Source organism: Panthera pardus, unplaced genomic scaffold (genome assembly GCF_024362965.1).
Source record: "Panthera pardus isolate Hobbes unplaced genomic scaffold, ASM2436296v1 HiC_scaffold_22, whole genome shotgun sequence".
Lineage (NCBI taxonomy): Eukaryota > Metazoa > Chordata > Mammalia > Carnivora > Felidae > Panthera > Panthera pardus.
This window is the reverse complement of record NW_026526788.1, coordinates 32,142,661-32,150,035: the sequence shown is the minus strand read 5'-3', so window position 1 is coordinate 32,150,035 and position 7,375 is coordinate 32,142,661.

Here is a 7,375-nt window from a genome sequence, read left to right as displayed (position 1 = left end):
ATCTGCTTGGCTGGATGGGGGGCTTGGACGGGGAGGTGAGTGGGAAAGATGGGCATTGCAGGTTGTGGGCACAGGGGCTGACAGGAAAGAGGGCATGCTGGAGACAAGTGAGAGATGGGGGAGAAGAACTGAGGGTTGACTGTCGGGGAGATGTGTTTGGCACTGGCCCCATGGGCAGTAGAGAGACAGTGAAAATTACTGACCAACAAGATGGTAACCGGGTATGATGGTACAAAATATGGTGGACCCAGCTCTGCAAAATCAGCCTGGAGACTTGGGTTCAACCCCATCTCTACCTATCTCTCTGGCCGGGCAAATCTTTTCAATTTCTCCCAAGACTCATTTACTCAACAAAAGATGTTGAGGTCCTTTGTGGCAGACACTGTTCTGGGCCCTTGGAATTCAGTAACAGTCATGGCAGACCAGGTCCTGGTCTCACAGATTCTTCCATTTTTCACAGCTATAAAGCCTGCCATGAAGACTATGCTATGAATGCGGATGATGGCTAATAAAATTGGTACCTACTGTCTGTTAAAAAAAAAAAAAAGAAAGATGGGTGCCTGGGTGGCTCAGTTGGTGGAGCGTCCAACTCTTGGTTTCAGCTCAGGTCATGCATGATCTCATGGTTCATGAGATGGAGCCCCACGTTGGGCTCTGCGCTGACAGCATGGTGCATGCTTGGGATTCTCTCTCTCTCCCTCGGCCCCCCCCCCCCGCCCCCCCCCCCGGCCTCTCTCTCTCTCTCTCGCTCTCAAAATAAATAAATAAATTTTTAAAAAATGACAAATTCAGGCTGTGAGGTCTTGGTAGTATCAGATAGAATGGCCTGTGTGAAGCCGTTTGTGGTGGCTGTGGAGGTGACAGTGGCCTCTGAGATTTCGGGAGTCCCCAGAGATGGGGTGGGAGGTGGACATGGCAGAGAGAATGTGTCAGAGGTCATCTCTTGGTCCCTTCCGGAACTTCACTGGGTAAGACCTGTCTGGCTTCTTAGGGAGTTAACCACCCCCATGGCCTTTCAGGAACTAGTAACACATCTGCTGCTCAGACTGGATGCGAACCGTCCCCACTTCATCTCTGTCTTTCTAGAGCCCTGTCCCCAAAGACCCTTGATCCATCCTGTTACAAATCTGGAGGTGGGGGTGCTCATTTGGGGACCAGGGAAGGGTGCAATGTCAAGTTGCCCAGAGCTGGTTGTGAGCCAATGGGGCACAGATTTACAGAAGTGTACTTGTCTTCCTTATAGTTCTCTTCCTGTATTTTCCAATTTTCCCCCCAGTGAGTATGCTTTTGAGAGTCATTTAAAAACTACATTTTTCATTGACAAGGTATATAAATAAATGGGTAAAACATTAATATATAAGGGACATGGATTGTTTCCACTTAATGGAGGCTGAGATTAGGGGCCTAGTGCCTGGCACATGGTAGGTGCACCAAGTGTTGGCTGAATGAGTGACAGGGTGTCATAATGGGTCTCTCCTTCCTCGTCGCCACCCATTTGTCCACGAAGCGCTAGGAGCTTGGGACCCAGGCATCGCTAGGCTCCTAGGCTGGAAGGGGAGGCAGCAGGTACAGGTACTGGAACCCTACCGAGGCTGCCTCATGCATCATGGGAGACGTGCTCACCTGTGGAAGTGAGGAAGGTCTCAAAAAACTGGGTAACACTGGAACTGGATTGTGAAGGCTGGGTTAGGAGTTTGTCAGACGGGGGAAAGTGTGCAGGCATTCCAGGACATGGACCCACATCCTTTTGGTCCTTCATTCATTCACTCACTCATTCTTCAAATCATGCTTATCTGTGGCCCAAACTGAACCCAAACCATCACCACGTCACCTCTGTTTCTGGAGAATGTTTCCAGAGCACCTACAACGTACCAGGCTCTGACCCAGTGGCCAGCGATATGGCAAGATTATCTGCGCCTTCATCACAATTATATTCAAATATACTGGCAGTAAATAAACATATGCTACAACTCCAAAGATAAGGCCAAGAGGAAAATGCCAACAGGTGACAGATGGGGGGAGGGTGGAAGCCATTTTGGTTGGGGTGGTCAGGGAGCAGACATCGGACGGAGAATCTGGGGGAGGAATGTTCTAGGCAGAGGGAAGAACAAAGGCCAACTCCCTCCAAATCGGGAATGAGCTGGGTGTGTTTGAGGGGGAACAGCAACAAAATGTCCCTGGAGATTTTTGAGCAGACAACAGTGTGATCTGATATATGTTGTAAAAGATTGCTTGAACAAGGCAATGATCACACTTCTCCCCCACAGGCACCCTTTAAAACACATTTGAGGGGCGCCTGGGTGGCGCAGTCGGTTAAGCGTCCGACTTCAGCCAGGTCACGATCTCGCGGTCCGTGAGTTCGAGCCCCGCGTCAGGCTCTGGGCTGATGGCTCGGAGCCTGGAGCCTGTTTCCGATTCTGTGTCTCCCTCTCTCTCTGCCCCCTCCCCCGTTCATGCTCTGTCTCTCTCTGTCCCAAAAATAAATAAAAAAAAGTTGAAAAAAAAAATTTAAAACACATTTGAAGGGTGAGCCTGGTTGGCTCAGTGGGAAGAACACGCAACTCCTAACCTCAGGGTTGTGAGTTCAAGTCCCATGTTGGGCATAGAGCTTATACACACAAACACACACACACTTGAAGTTTTTTATATTATAGATTTAAACTTGCAAATGATACATTTTGTGGCTTCCTATATGTTATAGATGTTTTCAAATATTTTTTTATTTATTTATTTTTAAATTTTTTTTAACGTTTATTTATTTTTGAGACAGAGAGAGACAAAGCATGAACGGGGGAGGGTCAGGAAGAGGGAGACACAGAATCTGAAACAGGTTCCAGGCTCTGAACTGTCAGCACAGATTCCGACGTGGGGCTCGAACTCACGGACCGCGAGATCATGACCTGAGCCGAAGTCTGCCGCTTAACCGACTGAGCCACCCAGGCGCCCCTCAAATATTTTCTTTACCCAACCTTGGGGATATCTCCTTTGACTTGTGACGAGTGTCCTCCCCCATCACACTCTGTCATCACGGTCAGCCAAGACAGACTTACTTTCCATCAGAAAACCTTGGATTTTAGTTTTTATCTTCATTTCTTATGTTTCGTTCACTTTAAGTTTGTTCTGTAATTCACTTGCCATCTAAGCGACAGAGCAGTAACCCAAGAGCCAAACTCAAATTTCTCACAGATGCACAACAGATAATTTAATCCTACTAGGGATCTGCATCCATCATGTCTGAGTTCTGGGGGGAAAATACAATAAACACTGCTTTAGGAGAGAGCTTCTGGCTTTTTTTGCTTGAACTATCTTTGGAAACGTAACAACTGTTATAATGAACCCCTAAACCCTTATGACTTATGTGTGATATAGAGGAGAGCTTTTGAATTGCTTCGTGTGATTTATCCTTACTAAAAACTTTCTGCTCCTACACATAAACTTACAGATCAAAATTATCTTCCTTCTTAACAAGTAATGGGTTGGCCCCAACCAATAGTCATTGAAATTTTTAAAGCTTAAATACTGATTTCCCTTTTTCTTTTATTTTTTTAACTTTCTTTTTTTTGAGAGACAGAGCGTGTGAGCGGGGTCGGGGCAGAGAGAGGAAAAGAGAGAATCCCAAGCAGGTTCCGCACTGTCAGCACAGAGCCCAATGCGGAGCTCGAACCCCCAAACCGGGACATCATGACCGGAGCCAAAACCAAGAGTCCCCTGATTTCCCTTTTGAAATTCAAATAAGCATGCGTGCCCATGACTGCTTCTTCACTTCTGAGCTCTAAAGCTGGGGGATTCAGGGGGTCTTGTGCGGCCAAGGGAGCACTGCCCTCATTTCTGCCCTAGCTGGTATGTTGAGGGACCTGGGCTCGGTCTCTAGGTGCCCTCTCAAACTGCCCTTTCGTTGGCTGCTGGGAAGTTTCCATGGGGCAGTGCTCCACAGAGGACTTGGGTGGGTGAGGGGTGAGAAGTGGGAGAAGGAGTTCTGGGAACAGGGACTTGAGAGAGCAGGACAGGTGGGTTTCCAGCCAAGGGGACCTCTTTGTGTATCCCAGGGTCATGGCCACAGGTGATTTAGGATACTGCTGTGCCGTCTACACAGATGCACTCACATTCCTGGCATGGAAGGTGGAGAGCAGGGAGCCGGGGGAGGGAGCTGGGAGACCCCCAAGGCCACCAAGACCATCCTGTGAGCGTGAAGTGGTCTGGACTAGGGTGGTACCAGTGGATGTCGTGAGAGGTGGTGGAATTTAGGAAACATTGGGCTCCCTCCATGTAACAGAGCCCAGCACCCTTTGGGAAGGTGACCGATCCCAGGCCTGGCACAAAGAGCAGACGTCTAGGAACTTAAGGTCCGATCCCATCACTCAGCAGCTGTGTGACCTTGACACTGGCCAAGTCACTCAACCTCCTTGTGGCTTATTTGTCAAACGAACCCAGTCTTGCCTAACTGTCAGGGAGCTGTAAAGCTAGAGGTGAGGAGGAGGACTTTGGCAGGGCCAGCGTGTTGGGTTCCTGGGGGACTCCACTGTCCAGACTCAGCCTCGAGCTAACTGCTTTGTCTCTCCAAGGCTTGGAGTCTCAAAAACTCAGGGTGCTGAGGACTAGTGACTCAGGACCCCGGCTTGGCTGTCACTCCTGGTGACTGTTTGAGCTTCCCACAGCCCAAGCTCACCACTCAAGGGCATCTCTTTTAATCAGCATATTGTTCAATTATGATTGAAATGGTCCAGTTCATAGGTGGGAGGACAGGCAGAAAGGAAACAGCAGTCACCGGGCCCCAGGAGCCTTGGCTTGCCCTGTTCAACCTGTTCTTCCCTCACAGAAGCACTTCTGGCCTCAGTTACCTCTCTTGAGGAGCTGCTCTGTGCCAGACTGACCTCTGAAAGCGTGTTGCTGAGGTTCTAATGGGGAGAGTCTAGACCCCCAAAGTACCCAAAGCCCTACTATGTGCAGAGCCTGGCTGCCCATAGAGGCTGCAGGACTAGGAAGCCCCCCCACCCCAACACAAAGACACATACAAGTCCAGGGTAAGAAACAATTTGCAAAACCCTGTGCTAGCAAGAGTTTTGGCGAGCTTGCGGGTGGGTGTGTGTATTGTGGCCGCGGGGGGAATTCGGGAATGAAGGATCTGAGTGGCATAGCGCACACTGGGCTGAGAATTGAAATTCTGGGTCCGAATCCCTTCTCTTCTGGGGTGAGACCTTGGGCAAGGCCCTTGGCCTCTCCAAGCTGCTGGTTCTCCATTGGTACAATAAGGGCAATAATCTAGACTGGCCTAGAGATCTCAAAGGGCCCCCTCAGCTTCGAGAGTTTCTGTTTTACTTTCCTAGGTCACACCGCTGTGTGCTGGGATGGAGATTTCTCAGGACAGGGACTTCAGTTTCTCTTTCCCATCGGGTACAGGACCCCATGCCCAGTGGGTCCTTAAATCCCCATGTTGACTGACCCTCTAACCCATCATAAAGCTCAGGACTCTAGTTGGGTGGGGTGACCAGATATTTCTGATCACTCTCAACTCTTCTCCTGGTCAGGATGATATACATCAGAGGGTGCTTCCACTGTAGGGGGTAGGACCCACCCACGGCTCACCTTTGAGAGCCCACAGAAGGCTAGAATCCAGGGTCATCCTGAACGGGAAAGGCAAACTGAGGGAGTAACGCCAGATCAGCCAACTCACGGGGCACCCACTCCCCAACACACCTCTGGGCCATGACCTGCCCATGCCAAGCCTTTCCCAGAAATACCAGCTGTGACTAGCCTAGGCACACGGCAGCTCCCAGCATTGCTGTGAAGCCTAGTATCTAACTTCCAGATCTAAACTTGATAATCCCTCTTCCTCTCTTCTTGGGCAAGGTTCCTTAGGTTCTAGAATAAATGAAATCCCAAATTAATTTTTTCGGCAGATGAAATCTAGGGCAAAGTCCCAAAGCACTGGAAAAAGAATTGTCCAGGGAGTCAGGAAGCTGGGGATCTGCTCTAGCTCTAGCCCCTTACTGGGTGACCTTGGAGGAATCACTTGTTCCTCTGGGTCTCAGTTTCCCCTTCTGTACAGCAAGCCCATTGCCCTAGGAGGATCTCTGAGGAAATGTAAATCATATTTTAACTGGTTTTGGTGCCTCAGGGCAGGGTCTCCTCAGCCTACACGGTGTTTGCCACGCAAGGTCCTCTGGCCTAGGGCTCCACTGAAATTTGCTGCTGGCCAGAGATCAGAAACCCAAGGGTAAGGTAGTTTTGATTGTCTCTCATTTTCTGGAAGTGGTGACATTAGGCCACTATCTGTGGTTTAGCATATGACCGTGGGCCTTCTCAGCAGCCCAGATCCTGACAGTTTTATGAGGGATTGAGCCCTGTGGCTAGGCTTTCTACGGAGCATGTGACCCAGGCAGCTGCAGGCTGGGGCTTACAGTGAACTTCCCCAAGGCTGTGACTCCATGTGGGGGCCTGGAGACCCAGGGTGGGAGTGAAGAGGGCCCAGGAGGGGCTGCGTTTGCTCCAGGAGGGTAGGCACTGGCCCTTATGAGCCCCCTAGGTGAGGCCTTGCTTTAAAGTGAGTGAAGAACCCTTCCCTTTCTATAGTTCTCAGGAGATAAGGATTTTATAAAGCCATAGAGGAAAGAGATTTTTACTTCCCTTTTTGTGCTTTTGCACATTTTCTCAATCATTGGCGGTGAACATGAACTGCTTTGGTAATCGGGGAAAAAAGCCTGTTATTATTATTTTTTTAGTACCATTCCTGAAGCCATCGGCACCCACCACTCCACTCATTTCATGATTTTTTTCTAGGGAGCCCTGTGCTGTCTGGTGGAAAGGATATGGGCTTCAGAATCAGACAGACCTGGGCCGAGGGCCTGGCCCCACCATTTCCTAGCTGGGTGTCCTTGGGTGAGTCACCTAAATTTTCTGAGCCCCAGGTCCCTTCTAAAAAGGGAATAATAGTAGCTGTCCGTGTCAAAGCTCATTTAACACATGCCAGTCACTGTTCTAAGCATTTTCACATATTTACACATTTAATCCTTCCTTCCACCTCCGTAAGGAAGGCTCTACTCTTAGCTCCATTTTACAAATGAGGAAACAGAACACAGAGAACTCAAATATCTCGCGTAGGTCATCAGCAACTTAGCTTGTGGTGGAGCTGGGACTGAGCTGGGCCGTCCAATCTCAGGGCACAGGGGATCCTGACCTTCTGGTCACGGGCTCATAGGCCAGGAGATTTCCGTGAGATGAAGCGTGCAGAGGTCTCAGAGCCCTGCACACGGGCAGGGTCACAGATCTTCCTCTTACTCTCTTCTGCGGTGAGAGACAGCCATGTGAATGTCCAGTCTCGTGAGGAACTCCTACTGGGGGGTGGGGGGAAGGTGGGGAGGGGGTTGGAGCACTGAGC